The sequence below is a fragment of the Pongo abelii genome, chromosome 4 (genome assembly GCF_028885655.2).
Source record: "Pongo abelii isolate AG06213 chromosome 4, NHGRI_mPonAbe1-v2.0_pri, whole genome shotgun sequence".
Classification (NCBI taxonomy): Eukaryota; Metazoa; Chordata; class Mammalia; order Primates; family Hominidae; genus Pongo; species Pongo abelii.
Genome location: NC_071989.2, coordinates 188,442,341 through 188,462,243, shown reverse-complemented (window position 1 = coordinate 188,462,243; position 19,903 = coordinate 188,442,341). Strand labels below are relative to the sequence as shown.

General features: G+C 48.1%; 1 protein-coding gene and 1 pseudogene across 4 annotated transcripts in view; both read right to left on the bottom strand.

Annotated features, from left to right (window-relative positions):
* CANX (calnexin) overlaps positions 1 to 6,241 on the bottom strand; it is a 31,873-nt gene extending 25,632 nt beyond the window's left edge. The window contains exons 1-2 of one of the 4 annotated variants that reach the window (XM_024246767.3): positions 5,991 to 6,156; positions 5,325 to 5,519 (exon numbers count right to left, since the gene is read on the bottom strand). The gene's annotated coding sequence lies outside the window, so the exon portion shown is untranslated. 4 annotated transcript variants of the gene reach the window in all.
* Positions 6,242 to 9,801: 3,560 nt separating this feature from the next.
* Positions 9,802 to 10,928, bottom strand: LOC100455159 (high mobility group protein B3-like; annotated as a pseudogene).
* Positions 10,929 to 19,903: the final 8,975 nt, after the last annotated feature.

Below are 19,903 nucleotides of genomic sequence, written 5' to 3'. Positions count from 1 at the left end.
CGGGCGCCTGTAGTCCCAGCTACTTGGGAGGCTGAGTCAGGAGAATTGCTTGAACCCAGGAGGTGGAGGTTGCAGTGAGCACGCCACTACACTCTAGTCTGTGTGACAGAGCAAGAGTTCGTCTCAAAAAAATAATAATTAACACAGAAGATAATTCCTCTCACATTAAAGGCTTAATATGGATACTGTTGCTCAAATATCATCAATAGACATGTTTTCAAATTAGCATTTTAGAACTCAACAAGAATATTAAACTAAGAACAAGCTACTTTTTAAAACTTATATATTTATTTATTTATTTATTTATTTTGTGATGGATTCTCCCTCTGTCACCCAGGCTGGAGTGCAGTGGCACCATCTCAGCTCACTGCAACTGCCGCCTCCCAGGTTCAAGTAATTCTCCCACCTCAGCCTCTTGAGTAGCTGGGATTACAGGCACCCATCACCATGCCCGGCTAATTTTTATACTTTTAGTACAGACACGGTTTCGCCATGTTGGCCAGGCTGGTCTCGAACTCTTGACCTCAGGTGATCCACCTGCCTCAGCCTCCCAAAGTGCTAGGATTACAGGCGTGAGCCACCACACCTGGCCAAAACAAGCTCCTTTTTTTTTTTTCCCCCTGAAATGGAGTCTTGCTCTATCGCCAGGCTGGAGTGCATTGGCACTATCTTGGCTCACTGCAACCTCCGCCTCCTGGGTTCAAGTGATTCTCCTACCTCAGCCTCCCAAGTAAGTGGGATGACAGGTGTGCACCACCACATCCAGCTAATTTTTGTTATTTTTAAGAGAGACAGGGTTTCACCGTGTTGGCCAGGATGGTCTCAATCTCTTGACCTCATGATCTGCCCGCCTCAGCCTCCCAAAGTGCTGGGATTACAGGAGTGAGCCACCGCACCCGGCTTATCTCTTATTTTCTAACCACGTAAGTGCCCTGTGTATTATATTAGACGTGTCCTGGGTGGTAGTGGGCTCTTTCCACAGAGGACCACAGATCTAAAGAAATAAAAACTGAGCTACACGGATGCACAAGATGATGTGGTTGGTAGCAGGTAGATTTTCATTTTTGGGCCTGAGAAAGTACAGCTAAAAGGTGGGGGAGAAAACAAGTAGAAGATACACAACTAGAAATGTGTGTGCACACACACACAAGATGTCCTTTTTTCCTCATGTCCTCTGCCCACACAGTCACCCAATCAATCCTAGTCTTTCATTCTTCTCCATTACTGACATCAGGATATTTAATGTTACCTTATATTACCAGGGCCTCTAGTTTCCTCCTTCTCTTTCAAGCTACCCTACAACAAGACAGACTCATCACCCAAAAACTATCATGAGTCCATGTTTGCAAAAATGTCTAAGTCTTTTAGCTAGTAATCAGCACCCTCTCCCTCTATAGCTGCTCTACGTGCTATTCCCCCAAGAATCTTCAACTCCCTCTATTAAGACCTTATTTCCCAGCCTGGCCAACATAAACATAGCCCGACCCTGTCTATACAAAAAAAAAAAACAAAAAAAACCATGATCCTGTCTCTACAAAAAATCAAAAAAAGAAAAATTTAGCCAGGTATGGTAGCACACACCTGTTGTGCCAGCTACTCAGAAGGCTAAGGTAGGAGTAATCCTAGCACTTTGGGAGGCTGGTAGACTGCCTGAGCTCAGGAGTTCGAGACCAGCCAGGGAAACATGATGAAACTCCATTTCTACTAAAACACAATTAGCCGAGCGTGGTGGCGCACATCTGTAGCCGCAGCTACTCAGGAGGCTGAGGGAGGAGAATCGCTTGAACCTGGGAGGCGGAGGATGCAGTGACCCGAGATGGCGCCACTGCACTCCAGCCTGGGCCACAGAGACTCCACCTCAAAAAAAAAAAAAAAAAAAAAAAAATACGCCAGGGGCGGTGGCTCACGCCAATAATCCCAGCACTTTGGGAGTCCAAGGCAGGCAGATCATCTGAGGTCAGGAATTCGAGACCAGCCTGGCCAACATGGCAAAACCCTGTCTCTACTAAAAATACAAAAATTAGCTGCGCAGGCTGGGCATGGTGGCTCACACCTGTAATCACAGCACGTTGGGAGGCCGAGGCAGGTGGATCACCTGAGGTCGGCAGTTCAAGACCAGCCTGACCAACATGGAGAAACCTTGTCTCTACTAAAAACACAAAATTAGCCGGGCGAGGTGGCAGATGCCTGTAATCCCAGTTACTCGGGAGGCTGAGGCAGGAGAATATAGCTTGAACCCGGGAAGTGGAGTTTGCAGTGTGAGTTGAAATCACGCCACTGCACTGCAGCCTGGCTGACAGAGTGAGACTGTCTCAAAAAAATAAAAAATAAAGTGAGCTGTGATGGCACCACTGCATTCAAGCCTGGGCAACAGAGTAAGACTGCCTCAAACAAACAAACAAACAGAAAAAGAAAGCAGAGTTTCAGAGATATTTGCAGACCCGTGTTCACAGCAGTACTACTCACAACAGCCAAGAGTCAGAAGCAACCCAAATGTCCATCAATGGATGAATGATTAAACCAAATGTGGTATAGGCATACAATGGAATACTATTCAACCTCAAAAAGGAAGGAAATCCCATCACCGGCTATAACATGGATGAACCTTGAAGACCATATGCTTAGTAAAATAAGCAATTCACAAACAGATACCACAAAGTTTTAAAAAAGAAGGAAGGAAGGAAAGGAGGGAGGGAGGGAAGAAGGGAGAGAAAGAAAGCTGAGCTTAATTTCTGGTCTCCTGGTTGGCATCGTGGCTCACGCGTGTAATCCCAGAACTCTGGGAGTTGGAGGAAGCAGGATGATCGCTTGAGCTCAGGAGTTTGAGACCAGCCTGGGCAACAAAGCGAAGTATCTATGGAAAAAAAAAAAAAAAAAAAAAAAAAATTAGCTGAGAGTAGCGTCATCCGCCTGTAGATCCAGCTACTCAGGAGACTGAGGCAGGAAGATCACTTGAGCCAATAACAGCAGGAGTTTGAGACTGCAGTGAGCAATAACCACGCCACTGCACTCCAGCCTGATGACAGAGCAAGACCTTGTCTATAAAAAAAATAAGTAAGGCTGAGCGCGGTGGCTCACACCTGTAATCCCAGCACTTTGGGAGGCCGAGGTGGGCGGACTGCCTGAGCTCAGGAGTTGGCAACCAGCCTGGACAACCCGGTGAAATCCCGTCTCTACTAAAATAGAAAAGACCGGGCCGGGCGTGGTGGTGGGCACCTGTAGTCCCAGCTACTTGGGAGGCTGAGGCAGGAGAATTGCTTGAACTCAGGAGGCAGAGGTTGCAGTGAGCCAAGATCACACCACTGTACTCCAGCCTGAGAGGGAGACTCTGTCTCAAAAAATTTTTAAAAAGTACATCTGTTGGAGTAACAAAGAATTAAACCAGGACTTTCCTGACAAGTTTTACCAAAAGCTGTACAGGTTTTAACTGTTTAGGTACTTTTATTGTTTCATAGGAGTTATTATGAACGGCGTATTCTATTTGCACAGTTCATTACACCTTTTTTTTTTTTTTTTTTCTGAGATGGAGTCTCACTCTGTCACCCAGGCTGGAGTGTAATGGCACCATCTCCGCTCACTGCAACCTCCGCTTTCCAGGTTCAGTGATTCTCCTGCTTCAGCCTCCCGAGTAGCTGGAGGTTAATTTTCTGTATTTTTAGCAGAGACAGGGTTTCACCATGTCGGCGAGGCTGGTTACCAACTCCTGGCCTCAAGTAATCCGCCCACCTCAGCCTCCCAAAGTGCTCGAACCACAGGCGTGAGAGCCACCATGCCCAGCCAATTCATTACACTTTTTAAAGTAGTTTCATGTTCACCATTTTATCTGTCCCTCCCAATTGCCCCCTAAAGGTGAGGCACCCAGGAGACTTCTCATTCCTATTTGGAAGTTACGAAAACCAAAGTGGGACAAAAGCTACCACACTGGGCCGAGCGCGGTGGCTCACGCCTGTAATCCCAGCACTTTGGGAGGCCGAGGTGGGCGGATCATGAGGTCAGGAGATTGAGACCATCCTGGCTAACACGGTGAAACCCCGTCTCTACTAAAAATACAAAAACAAAATTAGCAGGGCGTGGTGGCGGGCGCCTGTGGTCCCAGGTACTCGGGAGGCTGAGGCAGGAGAATGGCGTGAACTCGGGAGGCGGAGCTTGCAGCGAGCGAGATCGCGCCACTGCACTCCAGCCTGAGTGAAAGAGCGAGACTCCGTCTTAAAAAAAAAAAAAAAAAAAAAAAAGGCTACCACACTGGGCACACAAATCAAGTTTCATGAGCCTGCAATTCATGCTCACCAACTGCCACTTCATCCCCTTAAGCTGTCTTCCAGGGAAAAAGAACTCTAACTAAAACGATGCAATAGTGTGATTGCCAAAACGGCAGCAACTTCTGTCAAAACACTTATCCCTTGTGGCCCTGAGAAGATAATGTGCTAAATGAACTGGGGAGTAAAGATAGTAAGGTGTCGGGGAATGCTGACACCCATCTGCAGATAAGTCAGAAAATTTCTGTTGTGCAACACTGACCCCCACACACAGTTCACTCGAGCATTCTCACGATCCAGTTACCTGGCTTGTTTGTGCAACCTGGTTGACGCAAAGGAGAACTCCCACATAAGTCCTTTACCTTTGCTCTAAGTATAATTATACCAAATGTACAACAGTTGACCAATATGGCAGTTGATTCTATTCATGACACTCAAACAATGTTGGGAAAAGACTGAGATACAGAATGATTTTAAAGATCAATAAAATTCTTCCCCCTTAAAAAAATCTACTTATTAAAAAATTAAGCAAAATCTTCCATTTCCTAAATCAGAGATAAAAAGACTTAATCATGGTTCATCTTGTCCTCTCAATCTTTTAATATTAAGCTCAGTTTAACTTCCCTCAACCAGCAATCACTTGTGTCACGCCCAGCAGTAATACACAATGCCCGGTTTCTTCCATCACCATAACTGTGACTTCAGGTCCTGCGAAACAGGACTGAACCAGTTCACTAGGATGGCAGTGTATTGGTCTAAAGGCATTCAGATTATAATAATGTATTCCAATGATTATCGAGCAGTTACTAAATGTCGGACTTCCCTGTCTTATTGTATACATATCTTAATTTAATCCTCACAAATCCATCAGGTATTATCATATCCATTACTTGACAAGAACGGGGGCACAAAGGGTAACAAAACTGCCGAAGTTGACAGAGCAACCAATGACCAACGAAAGACTTGAGCCAGGGCCTTAACGTTAACCACTGCACGGCCTATCCCTGAACTATAATCCCAGCACCATCATTAAACTAATCGCATGACCTTGGGCCAGTCATTTCATACCTCTAGGCCTCCACTGTAGAAAGAGATGCACTAGATGAGCTTTCGGGTGCTTTCCTGCTTTTAACGCCCTGTCCCTCTCCAACTGGATTACTCGCCTCCAGAATAGGTGCTGTAACTGCTAAGTTTCTCAACACTGCGTGTTCTCCTTCTGGTACATTCCCCCTTCTCTTCAGGGAACTAGGGTCCAGTCTCCGCCTTGGATTTTCAAATATTAAACTGTAACGCTAGTCCTAAACATTCCCTCTCGGTCTAATACCACCCTTCCCTACTACTAGGGGTACCTAGTAGGCCCGATTCCGCCCTATACTTTTACCCAGTTACTCCAGCTCACCTCGCGGCTGCCCAGGCAGCCGGCAAAGAGGCCTAAGAAAGCCCTAGAAGCAAAGCCATACGAATAAGTCAGCTTTCCCAGAGGTCAAAGAAGGCTGTAGGGCCACCTGCCACGCCTCCCGACCCCGGCAGCGCGGCCTGGGCCCGCGACCCAACCAAAGAGGCCCAGATTCGGGCCTCCTCGCTCACGGCGGGCGCGTCGGTCAGGGCCTGGGCCCTCAAGAGCCAGCCCGACCCCTCAGTCGCCGGCCACGCCCGACCCCTCAGCCGCAGAGGCGCTCCCAGCCCCCCGGGGTCCTCACAGGCCCGAGGACGCGCTCAGGTCTCCCCTCTCACCTCTAGCCTCCCGGGGACCGCGAGGGTGCCCGTGCCCCTTCCCGCCCGCACACCTTGCCCCGCGCCGCAGTAAAGACAGAGGCGGAGGCGGCCCGACCGTCACGTGCCGCAGAACCAAAAGGCCTCGGCCACCGCTGCCGCGCGAGCGAGCCCCACCGCACGAAGCCCGGCCCCGTGCCCGCCCCTGGCCCCTGAGTAGCCACAGCCGGCGCCAAGTCCCGCCCTCCCGCGCAAGCCCCGACATCCGGTTGGCCGGCGTGGACATCGCTCTACGCACCGTGCCATACACCCCCTACGGCTATTCTTCGTGGAGTGTGAAGATTGGCCGGGAGTGAGGCAGGAAGTGGCTGTTGGTTGGGCGGGAGGTGAGGGGCGGGCCACGCTGGATCGAGACCGCCGGGCGCGCGCGTCCCGGGGCGGGGCTGGCTTAACAGGCGTTCCCGCGTCGGTGGCTGTGGTGCCTTCGGGGCGTTCCATCCCAACCCCCAGTAGCCCTCACCCGTCTGGTTCCTGGAGTCGAGACGCATCGCGCGCCCTTCGCTGACGGGGCAAACGGCAGCCGGCAGAAGGGGTAGGAGTTCGACGATCGGCCATCAAGGAGGGCCCGTTGCAGCGAACGCGGGCCCCTACGGGCGTGAGCAGAACCCAGCGCGAGCGCCGGGCCGGTCTGGCGTGCGCTGCTCCGCGCTGTGTGAGCCGGCGCCGCAGTTCCTGCAGAGTCATGGCTCGGCCAGGAGCCTGCGCAGCCTCGTCGCCCAGCATAACACACAGTCCAGAATAATATAATCCGAGGTTATTTGAACTTTCAATTTATGTTTCCTGAAGTGAGATTTGGTGTCAGGGCAGAGAGATACAGGGATGACAGGACGAGAGAAAGGATGGTGCCATGGAAAGGTTTAAGATACGCCACCATTTTAGTAACTCACTCTTAGCACATCTTCAGTTTTCAGTATGCTGAGAACCTCACAAAATGGAAGTGGCCCAGGGTTTTTCTAGACCTTTAGAGATCCTGATCTCTTGTTCTCTATTTGTTTGGACCCCCAAAGGCTTGAATACTAGGGTGGAAAACACTAGAATCAGCGGATGTATCACTGATCTGAAAAGCCCTCTTGCCACCTGGAAGGGGAAGAAAGGCAGGGTTTGGGGTTTGCATGAGTTAGTATCATCCAACCTTCAACCCCCAAATTTTTTTATTTTTTTATTTTTATTTTTTTGAGACGAAGTCTTGCTCTGTCGCTCAGGCTGGAGTGCGGTGGTGCGATCTTAGCTCACTACAACCTCCGCCTCCCGGGTTCAAACGATTCTCCCTCAGCCTCCCGAGTAGCTGGGATTACAGGCGCCCGCCACCACGCCCGGCTAATTTTTGTATTTTAGTAGACACAGGTTTCACCATGTTGGCCAGGCTGACCTCAGGTGATCGACCTGCTCGGTCTCCCAGTGCTGGGATTACAGGCGTGAGCCACGGCGCCCCGCCCTCAGCCCCAAAATTTGTGTAGGAGAATTTTGGTTTCCTGTCTACCTGGGGAAGCAGCTATTCAAAGCAGAATAAAATTCTGGATGCTACATGATCGAAATAATGAGCTTAAAATGTAGTTACAGGAACCACATTTGTGAGCAAAAGAGCTACTCCTGCAAAGGTAAGTGCCAAAAGACTGGTACTATGGAGAATTCAATGGGATTCTGAGGGGGAGGGACTGCTTCCATCCAGAATGGACTGGCAAAGAGGTTAGAATTGGCTGGGCCAGGTGGCTCTTCCTGTGATCTGAGCACTTTGGGAAGCTGATGCAGGTGGATCATTTGAGCCCAGGAGTTCAAGACTAGCCTGGGCAACATAGTGAGACCCCTGTCTCTACAAACATAAAAATAAAAAAATTAGCCTGGCATGGTGCACACCTGTAGACCCAGATACTAGGAAGACTGAGGCAGGAGTATCCTTGACTCCTGATTGAGGAGGCTGCAGTGAGCCAAGATCGGGCCACTGCATTTCATCCAGCCTGGGTAACAGAGAACCCGTCTCTAAATAAATAAATAATAAAAACAAATAGATGTTTTACATGGGCACCGTTTGTGCAGTCCAAAGCAATTACAATAGTAACATCAACCTGGATCACCATGACAGATATAATAATAATAATGAAAACATATTATACGAATTCCCAAAATGTGACAGAGACCAGAAGTGAGCACGTGCTGTTGGAAAAATGGTGCTTATAGACTTGCTTGATGCAGGGTTGCCACATTCAATTTATAAAAACACAGCATCTGTGAAAAGCAATAGAGGGAAATGCAGTAACAAGAGGTTTACAGCCTGTTTACATTCTGACACAGAGCAACAGTCAAGATTTAGTGTCATGTGAAAAAGCACAAAGGTGTGTTTCCTTTCATACTGAAAAGGGAGATGTATTCTCATACATGTAAGCTTGGCCAAACAAGCTTACTAGAAAGAAACACAAGAAACTGCTAGGAAAGGTTAATGCTGGAGAGGGGACCTGAAACTCTAGAAGCAGAAATACTTTCTTAGCCAGGCACAGTGGCTCACACCTGTAATGCCAGCACTTTGGGAGGCTGAGGCGGGCGGATCACCTGAGGTCAGGAGTTCAAGACCAGTATGGCCAACATGGTGAAACCCTATCTCTACTAAAAATACAAAAATTAGCCGGGCATACCGGTGCATGCCTATAGTCCCAGATACTCGGGTGGCTGAGGCAGGACAATCGCTTGAACCCGGGAGGTGGAGGTTGCAGTGAGCCAAGATTGTGCCACTGCACTCCAGCTTGGGTGACAGAGCCAGACTCTGTCTCTAAAAAAAAAAAAGAAATGACACTTTCTTTAAACATGCATATGATTTTTTCAACAAAGAATCAGGCCGGGTGAGGTACCTCATGCCTGTAATCCAGCACTTTGGGAGGCAAAGGTGGGTGGATCACTTGAACCCAGGATTCAAGACCAGACTGGGCAACATGACAAGACCCCATCTCCACAAATATACAAAAATTAGCTGGACAAAGTGGCTTGAGCCTGTAGTCTCAGCTACTCAGGAGGCCGAGGTGGGAGGATTGTCTTAAGGCCAAGAGGTCGAGGCTGCAGTGAGCCAAGATTGGGCCACTGTACCAGAGTAACACCCTGTCTAAAAAAATAAAAATAGGCCAGGCACGGTGGCTCACGCCTGTAATCCCAGCACTTTGGGAGGCCAAGGTGGATGGATCACCTGAGGTCGGGAGTTCGAGACCAGCCTGACCAACATGGAGAAGCCCCATCTCTACTAAAAATACAAAATTAGCTGGGCATGGTGGCTAATGCCTGTAATCCCAGCTACTCGAGAGGCTGAGGCAAGAGAATCGCTTGAACCCAGGAAGCAGAGGTTGCGGTGAGCTGAAATTGCGCCATTGCACTCCAGCCTGGGCGACAAGAGTGAAACTCTTCTTTCACTCTTGCTTGTCTGCATCAAGCAAGTCTCAAATTCACGCCTGTAATCCTAGCACTTTGGGAGGCCGAGGTGGGTGGGTCACGAGGTCAAGAGATCGAGACCATCCTGGCTAACACGGTGAAACCCCGTCTCTACTAAAAAAAAAAAACAAAACAAAAAAAATTAGCCAGGTGTGGGGCGGGCGCCTGTAGTTCCAGCTGCTGGGGAGGCTGGGGCAGGACAATGGCGTGAACCCGGGAGGCGGAGCTTGCAGTGAGCTGAGATCGCGCCACTGCACTCCAGCCTGGGAGACAGAGCAAGATTCTGTCTCGAAAATAAATAAATAAATAAATTAAATTAAAATTTAAAAAAGGAATAAATTTTAGCTTTAGCTTTTGTGCTTTTTTCAAAATAGGCAGTATATTTAAAACAGTAAACAAAATTGTTGATCCATTTGTCCTCATATCCAGCTTCTTCTCATAGCTTGTCTCTCCATCCTTCCCTCAAAGCCACCCTCATCCTTGCTCATGCCTACCTTTTGCTTGAAGGAGAAAGTGAGCACACACAGAGAGGGAGCACTCACATTTTTATCCATTACTTTTTTTTTTTTTTGACAGATAAACACTTTGTTTATTCATCCTCCTCCTCATCTCCTCGTCGTCTTCATCTTCCTCTTCCACCTTTTTCCAGGCAATTTTAGCAGGACGCTTTGCACCATCAAACTTTCCTTTCGACTTATAATCGGCAACATCCTTCTCATACTTCTTCTTCAGCTTTACCGCCTCAGTGATGTAAGGCTACTTTTCACTGTCATTTAAGTTATTCCAATCTCACCCAGCTTTTTTTGCCACATCTCCAACAGAGATGCCGGGGTTTGTGGATTTGATCTTGGGGCGGAATTCCGAAGAGAACAGGAAGAATCCAGTTGGTGGCCTTTTGGGGGCACTAGGATCCTTCTTCTTCTTGCTTCCCTTAGCTGGTCCCTTCATTTCCCGATCACAGTGCACTTTATCCGTCTTTGCCATTTCATCACATTTAGACTTCTCTTTCCCGGACATTGTCTTCCACCTTTCAGAGCACTTCTTGGAAAATTCTGCAAAATTGACAGGGTTTTTCTTTTTACATTCTTCTCTGCACGTCTGCACAAAGAAGACATAAGCAGACATCTTGCCCTTTGGTTTCTTGGGGTCACCTTTAGCCATCCTGACTGTATTGTTCCCTCTCATTACTTTTTTTTTTTTTTTTTTGAGACGGAGTTTCTCTCTTGTTGCCCAGGCTGGAGTGCAATGGCACGAACTCAGCTCACAGCAACCTCGGCCTCCCGGGTTCAAGCGATTCTCCTGCCTCAGCCTCCTGAGTAGCTTGGATTACAGGCATGAGCCACCACGCCCGGCCCATTACTTTCTTAATAGTTAGGCTGGTAATGGTCATTTCTCTATAGTTTCTCTATACTCATGCTAATCTGGCATTGTCAAAATGATGGACAAAGAAAAAGATATGTAACTATGTTAATTGAAGTTTATTACAGTGAAATTAAACTTTTTTTTTTTTTAAAGACAAGTTACCAGCCAGGCTAGAGCACAGTGGCACAATCATGGCTCACTGCAGCCTCAAACTTCTGGGCTCAAGGGATCCTCTTGCCTCAGCCTCCCAAGTGGCTAGGACTACAGGCATGCACCACCATGCGTGGCTAATTTTTATTTTTATTTTTTTTTGAGACAGATTCTCACTCTGTTGCCCAGGCTAGAGTACAGTGCACAATCTCGGCTCACTGCAACCTCTATCTCCCAGTTTAAGCAATTCTCATGCCTCAGCCTTCAGAGTAGCTGGGACTACAGGCATGTGCCACCTCACCCGGCTAATTTCTCTATTTTTAGTAGAGATGGGGTTTCGCCATGTTGGCCAGGCTGGTCTCAAACTTCTGACCTCAGGTGATCCACTTGCCTTGGCCTTCCAAAGTGCTGGGATTACAGGCCTGACCACCGTGCCCAGCCTAATTTTTATTTTTTGTAGAGATAGAGTCTCACTTTCTTGCCCAGGCTGGTCTCAAACTCCTGGGCTCAAGTGATCTCCCTGCCTCAGTCTTCCAAAGTGCTGATATTACAGGTGTGAACCACAGCACCTGGACAACATTTTTCATGTTCATTAACCATATATATATTTTTTCCTTTGTGAATTCTCTATTCATGTCGTTTGTCCATTTTTCCACTATAGGGTTTGTCTTTTTTTTTTTTTTTTTTTTTGAGACAGAGTTTCACTCTGTCGCCCAGGCTGGAGTGCAGTGGCACGATCTCGGCTCACTGCAACCACCACCCTCCGGGTTCAAACGATTCTCCTTCCTCAGCTTCCTGAGTAGCAGGGACTACAGGCGCCTGCCACCGCGCCCAGCTAATTTTTTGTATTTTTAGTAGAGATGGGGTTTCACCTTTTGGCCAGGCTGGTCTTGAACTCCTGACCTCGTGATCCACCCGCCTCGGCCTCCCAAAGTGCTGGGATTACAGGCGTGAGCCACCGCGCCCAGCCTAGGGCTTGTCTTTGTCATACTGGTTTGTAAGGAATCATTATGTACTATGTGCTCGTGCGGTGGCTCTTGCCAGTAATGCCGGCAATTTGGGAGGCCGAGGCAGGCAGATCACTTGAGCCCAGGAGTTTGAGACCAGCCTGGGCAACATGGCAAAACCCTATCTGTACAGAAAATAAAAAATTAGTGGCATGTGCCTGAGTGCCAGCTACTCAGGAGGCTGAGGTAGGTGAATAGATTCAGCCCAGGAGGTTGAGGCTGCAGTGAGCCATGATCATGCCACTGCACTCCACTAGCCTGGGCAACAGAGCAAGACCCTGTCTCTAAAAAATAAAATAATTAGACAGGGGCGCTTTGTTGCTCAGGGGCTACTTCAAGTGATCCTCCTACATTGGCCTCTGAAAGTGCTGGGATTACAGATGTGAACCATTGCTCCCAGACCTTTAAAAGCTTTTAAACTGGGGGCTCTGTTTGGTTATAAGGAACAGAGATGGCCAGGCATAGTGGCTCATGCCTGTAATCCCACCACTTTGGGAGACCGAGACGGGCAGATCATTTGAGGTCAGGAGTTCAAGACCAGCCTGGCCAACATGGTGGAACCCTGTCTCTACTAAAAATACAAAAATTAGCCGGGCATGGTGGTGTGTACCTGTAGTCCCAACTACTTGGAAGGCTGAGGCAGGAGAATCGCTTGAACCCAGGAGACAGAGGTTGCAGTGAGTCAAGATCGCACCACTGCACTCCAGCCTGGGTGACAGAGCAAGACTTTGTCGCAAAAAAATAAATAGGCCGGGCACGGTGGCTCACGCCTGTAATCCCAGCACTTTGGGAGGCCGAGGCGGGCGGATCATGAGGTCAGGAGATCGAGACTGTCCTGGCTAACGTGAAATCCTGTCTCTACTAAAAAATACAAAAAAAATTAGCCGGGCATGGTGGTGGGTGCCTGTAGTCCCAGCTACTCAGGAGGCTGAGGCAGGAGAATGGCGTGAACCCGGGAGGCAGAGCTTGCAGTGAGCCGAGTTCGCGCCACTGCACTCCAGCCTGGGCAACAGAGCAAGACTCCATCTCAAAAAATAAATAAATAAACAAAATAAAATAAATAATAAAGAGGAGAGCTATACTGAAACTACCTCAAGCAAAATATATAGGGATGTCAAAGAGCCCAAGGAGAGCAAGAGAGTACTCCCTCGCCTCATGCTATCCCGAGCTGGGATTGCAGTGTAGTGGCTCTACCTGTCTTCCAGAGCCAACTGACTCATCCTCCCTTTCTTGATCAGGCACTTTCACTCATTTTTTTTTCTTTTTTTTCTTTGCAGAGATGGTATCTCCCTGTGTTGCCCAAGCTGGTCTCAAACTCCTGGGCTTAAAGGGATCCTCCCACCCTGACTTCCCAAAATGCTGGGATTACAGGCATGAGCCACTGTGCCCGGCCCATTCACTTTTTTACACAGCTTAGTCTGCCTGAAAAAACAACCATACACTGGCTAACATTTCAAAATATTAACCCGCCACACAGTGTTGTTTAAATGTATATAGGCCAGGCGCAATGGCTCACACCTGTAATCCCAGCACTTTGGGAGGCTGAGGCGGGTGGATCACTCAAGGCCAGGAGTTCGAGACCAGCCTGGCCAACAAGGCGAAACCCCATCTCTACTAAAAATACAAAAATTAGCTGGGCATGGTGGTGGGCCCTGTAATCCTAACTACTCGAGAGGCTGAGGCAGGAGAATCGCTTGAACCTGGGAGACAGAAGTTGCCATGAGCCAAGATCATGCTGCTGCACTCCAGCCTGGGCAACAGAGTGAGCACAGTCTCAAAAAAATAAAGTAAAAAAAAATAAATCAATGTCTATAAACATAAACCCACTATAAATTTACAGCTCTTATGTCAATATAAAACCATGTTTATAATTTTACGTATAATACAAACCAAAAAGTCAAATTAACATTTATGTTACTTATTATTTTTTTGAGAGAGAGGGTCTCACTCTTGTCGCCCACGCTGGAGTGCAGTGGCATGATCACGGCTCACTGCAACCTCTGCCTCCTGGATTCAAGCGACTACCGTGTCTCAGCCTCCCATGTAGCTGGGATTACAGGCATGCGCCACCACGCCCAGCTAATTTTTGTATTTTTCGTAGAGACAGGGTTTCGCCATGTTGTCCTGGCAGGTCTCGAACTCCTGGCCTCAGGTGATCTGCCTGCCACAGCCTCCCAAGTGACTTTTTGCTTTTTTTTGAGATGGAGTCTTGCTCTGTCACCGAGGCTGGAGTGCAGTGGTACGATCTCAGCTCACTGCAACCTCAGCCTCCTGGGTTCAAGGGATTCTCCTGCCTCAGTCTCCTGAGTATGTGGGATTACAGGCGTGTGCCACCACACTCAACTAATTTTTGTATTTTTAGTAGAGACGGCTTCCACCATGTAAGTCAGGCTGGTCTCGAATTCCTGACCTTGTGATCCACCTACCTGAGCCTCCCAAAGTGTTGGGATTACAGGCATGAGCCACTGCACCCAGACTTTTTTCAGGTTTTTTTTTGTTTTGTTTTGAGATGAAGTCTCACTCTTGTCCCCCAGGCTGGAGTGCAGTGGCGCGATCTCAGCTCACTGCAACCTCCGCCTCCCAGGTTCAAGTGATTCTCCTGCCTCAGCCTCCCAAGTAGCTGGGATTATAGGTGCGTACCACCACGCCTGGCTAATTTTTGTATTTTAAGTACAGACGGGGTTTCACCACGTTGGCCAGGCTGGTCTTGAACTCCTGACCTCAGGTGATCCACCTGCCTCGGCCTCCCAAAGTGCTGGGATTACAGGCGTGGGCCACTGTGCCTGGCCAACTTCTTTTTTAAAACTATATTAGCACAGAGAACACCATGTTGTTTCAGGGAAGGGCAAATGTCACTAACAGACTATCTCAGAAGCCAGACTGAAATTTCCATGGGGAAAAACAAGATTTAGCTTCCTTGGTTTGGGGAATATTCCTCTTGGTTGCCAGAAGAGACCCACTGACATTCACACCCAGTGTGATTCACAGCCAGTGTGGTACAAATGCTGGTGATGTGGAAAAATCTGAAAAATCTTCAGATGCTCTTCTCCTTTCCTTTCTGCCATCAGAATAAACCTTATGTCCTTCAATTCAGACCTGTTGGGACCCGGTAGCAACACCCTTTCCTTCCTCACGGGCTCCAAACCTCATCTTTTCAGTGACATTGAGATGGGGATCCTCAAAGGAACCAGGAGCCATTTTTTAAATTGTGAATCTTTAAATTCTGAAGTCTTCATTAAATGTCCTCAAAATCAAGGTCTTCTTGTGAAAGGAGTTAACATCCATTTTAAGTGGGAATTATCCGTCATCTCTCCTAACATTTCCTGTTCAAATAATCAAATAAAGACTTCCAGGAGTAAGCAAGAACTTAAAAAAAAGAAGAAGAAAAAAAGAGGCCGGGTGTGGTGGCTCACGCCTGTAATCCCAACACTTTGGGAGGCCGAGGCGGGCGGATCAGCTGAAGTCAGGAGTTTGAGACCAGCCTGGCCAACACGGTGAAACCCTGTCTCTACTAAAAATACCAAAAAATTAGCCAAGCATTGTGGCAGACGCCTGTAATCCCAGCTACTCAGGAGGCTGAGACAGGAGAATCGCTTGAACCCAGGAGGCAGAAGTTGCAGGGAGCCAAGATTGCGCCATTACACTCCCACCTGGGCAACAAGAGCAAAAAACTCTGTCTCCAAAAAAAAAAAAAAAAAGGCTTCCTTGGGTTTTGCAGCTTTCTCTTTTTGGTAGGCTATGAAATAAGGGAAGTTGTATACCATTCCTGGTGGCCATCTATGATCTGTCTGAAGTATGTTTTTGTTGGTTTTTTGTTGTTGTTGTTCTTGCTGTTGTTTTTGAGACAGCTCTGTCACCCAGACTGGACTGCTGTGGCACGATCTCTGCTCACTGCAACCTCTGCCTCCTGGGTTTAAGTGATTCCCCTGCCTCAGCTTCCCAATTAGCTGGGATTATAGGTGCACACCACCATGCCCAGCTAATTTTTTATTTTTAGTAGGGAGGGGGTTTCACCATGTTGGCTGGGCTGGTCTTGAACTCCCGACCTCAAGTGATCCACCCGCCTTGGCCTCCCAAAGTGCTGAGATTACAGGCATGAGCCACCACACCCGGCCTCTTTCTGTTGTTTTTTTGAGATAGTGTCTCACTCTGTTGCCCAGGCCGGAGTGCAGTGGTACGATCATGGCTCACTGCACCATCAAACCCTGGCCTCAAGTGATCCTTTTGCCTCAGCCCTGGAGCACTCTGGCTAATTTTTGTATTTTTAGTAGGGGTTTCACCATGTTGGCCAGGCTAGTCTCGATCTCCTGATGTCAAGAGATCCACCTGCCTCAGCATCCCAAAGTGCTGGGATTACAGGCATGAGCCACCACGTCTGGCCAAATAACATGATTGCTAATGACAATTGACCTTAGGCGGCCGGGTGCAGTGGCTCACGCCTGTTATCCCAGCACTTTGGGAGGCTGAGGCGGGTGGATCACGAGGTCCGGAGATCGAGACCATCCTGGCTAACATGGTGAAACCCCGTCTCTACTAAAAATACAAAAAATTAGCTGGGCGTGGTGGCGGGCGCCCATATTCCCAGCTAGTTGGGAGGCTGAGGCAGAAGAATGGCGTGAACCCAGGAGGCAGAGCTTGCAGTAAGCCGAGATTGGGCCACTGCGCTCCAGCCTGGGCGACAGAGTGAGACTCTTTCTCAAAAAAAAAAAAAAAAAAAAAAGACCTTAAGCCAGGCACCGTGGCTCACGCTTGTAATCCCAGCACTTTGAGAGGCTGAGCCAGGTGGATCCTGAGGTCAAGAGATCAAGACCATCCTGGTCAACATGGTGAAACCCTGTCTCTAAAAATACAAAAATTAGCTGAGTGTGGCGACACGCACCTGTAGTCCCAGCTACTCGGGAGGCTGAGGGAGGAGAATCGCTTGAACCCAGGAGGTGGAGGTTGCAGTGAGCCGTGATCATGCCACTGCACTCCAGCCTGGCGACAGAGCGACACTCCATCTTAAAAAAAAAAAAAAAAAAGAATACTGACTTTATTTATTTATTTTTGAGAGGGAGTCTTGCACCGTTGCCCAAGCTAGAGTGCAGTGGCACTATCTCGACTCACTGCAACGTCCACCTCCTGGGTTTAAGCGACTCTCCTGCCTTAGCCTCCCAAGTAGCTGGGACCACAGGTGTGCACCACCACACCAAGCTAATTTTTTGTATTTTTAGTAGAGACAGGGTTTCACCATGTTGGCCAGGCTCATCTCGAACTCCTGCCCTCAAGTGATCTGCCTGCCTCAGTCTCCCAAATTGCTGAGATTATAGGCATGAGCCACCGCACGTGGCTGAAAATTGACTTTAATAACATAGACACACTGTGGAGAGAGAAAGAATGAATACGAATCACTGGCTTGGTTAAAATATTCCTGGGCTCTGATTCCATGTCTATCAGACAACCTTCTGGGGGTTGATTTAAGCACTTGAGTGTCTTCATGACAGGAAGAGAAAGCTTTAAACAGTGAGCATGAGGGTTTATTTGTGAACACTGACAATCAAATTCTAAAATTTATATGGAAATACAAAGGACCTAGAAAGCCGAAGCAATCTTAAAGAATATTATTGGAAGATTTATGCTACCAGGTGTCAACAGTATTGGTGCAACGATAAACAGACCAAGCACAAGAACACAGAACACAGGCTGGGCGTGGTAGCTCATGCCTATAATCCCAGCACTTTGGGAGGCCGAGGCAGGTGGATCACGAGGTCAGGAGATCGAGACCATCCTGGCTAACACGGTGAAACCCCATCTCTACTAAAAATACAAAAAAATTAGCCGGGTGTGGTGGCGGGCGCCTGTAGTCCCAGCTACTCAGGAGGCTAAGGAAGGAGAATGGTGTGAACCTGGGAGGCGGAGCTTGCAGTGAGCTGAAAAAAAAAAAAGGCTTACTAGCTGGGCCCCATGGCTCCTGCCTGTAATCCTAGCACTTTGGGAGGCCCAGGTGGGAGGATGCCTTGAGCCCAGGAGTTTCAGACCAGCCTAGGCACCATGGTAAAACACTGTCTCAAAAACGCCACCACCACCTTTAATTAAGCGAATTTTTTAAAAATGAAGGTTTACCAAACCAAGTGTTGGCCAGGATACAGAGAAACAGAAACTTTCACTCACTGTTAGTGGCTTAATAAAAAGATAAACATGCACCTGCCATATGACCCAGTCATTCCATTCCTAGGTATTTACTTAAGAGAAATGAAAGCATATGTCCACACAAAGACGAACAAAAATGTTCAGAGCAGTTTTATTTGCAATAGCCCCCAAACTGGAAACAACCCAAATGTGCATCAACAGCTGAATGGAAAAACAAATTGTGTGGTGTTTCCATACAATGAAATACTACTCAGCAATAAAAAGCAATGAACTGTTAATAAATGCAACAACATGGATAAATCTTAAAATAATTATGCGGCGAGAAGCCAATGCCAAAAAAAATCTATACTGAGGCCGGGCGCAGTGGCTCACACCTGTAATTCCAGCAGTTTGGGAGGCCGAGGCGGACGGATCACTTGAGGCCAGGAGTTTGAAACCAGCCTGGTGAACATGGTGAAACCCCATCTCTACTAAAAATACAAAAATTAGCTGGGCGTGGTGGTGGGCGCCTGTAATCCCAGCTACCTGGGAGGCTGAGACAGGAGAATCACTTGAACCCGGGAGGCAGAGGGTGCAGTGAGCTAAGATGATACCACTGCACTCAAGTCTGGGCAACAAAGTGAGACTCCTCTCAAAAAAAGAAAAAAAGGTAATGGATACCTCCAGATGGATACATTATCTTGATTTTGGGAATGATTTCACATAACAAATTATCAAAATACTTCACATTGTACGTTATAAATATATGTAGTTGGCCGGGCGCGGTGGCTCACACCTGTCATCCCAGCACTTTGGGAGGCCAAGGTCGCAGATCACGAGGTCAGGAGATCGAGACCATCCTGGCCAACACGGTGAAACCCCATCTCTACTAAAAAAAAAAAAAAAAATGCAAAAAATTAGCCGGACATGGTGGAGGGCGCCTGTAGTCCCAGCTATTTGAGAGGCTGAGGCAGGAGAATGGCGTGAACCTGGGAGGCGGAGGTTGCAGTGAGCTGAGATAGCGCCACTGCACTCCAGCCTGGGCGACAGAGCGAGACTCCGTCTCAAAAATAAATAAATAAATGTAGTTGATTTTGTCAGTTATACCTCAATAAAACTATTACAGAAGTTTCCTAGGAGGTGGCACTACCATCGGGCTCTGCCCCAGCTTGTGAGCTCCTGTGGATCTGGGTCTGTCCCTGGTAGTCAAGTGGGTGGGCTTAGCAGGTAGGACTGACTTCATTTCCTTCCACTGTCCGCACACGTGGCACGTGTCCTTCAAATATGCCCAGCCACTTCCTTCTTCTACCCCCAGGTCTTCAAGGGATTGGGGTCTCCTTATTGTTCAGGTTTTAGCATGAATGTCAAGGGCCTTCACCGAGCACCACACCTAAATTAGTTCCTACTCCTCACCCTGTCCCAAAATCACTTTCTGTATTTCCCTGGTTTGTTTTCTTCACTGTATGTATCAGAATTAGACTTTTTTTTTTTTTTTGAGACGGAGTCTCGCTCTGTCACCCAGGCTGGAGTGCAGTGGTGTGATCTCGGCTAACTGCAACCTCTGCCTCCTGGGTTCAAGCGATTCTCCTGCCTCAGCCTCCCAAGTAGCTGGGATTACAGGCACGCACCACCATGCCCGGCTAATTTTGTATTTTGAGAAGAGATGGGGTTTCTCCATGTTGGTCAGGCCGGTCTCAAACTCCCAACCTCAGGTGATCTGCCTGCCTTGGCCTCCCAAGGTGCTGGGATTACAGGCGTGAGCCACCACGCCCGGCCTGAATATTCTTATTCATTTAGTCATTCCTTTTTTTTTTTTGAGACGGAGTTTCGCTCTTGTTG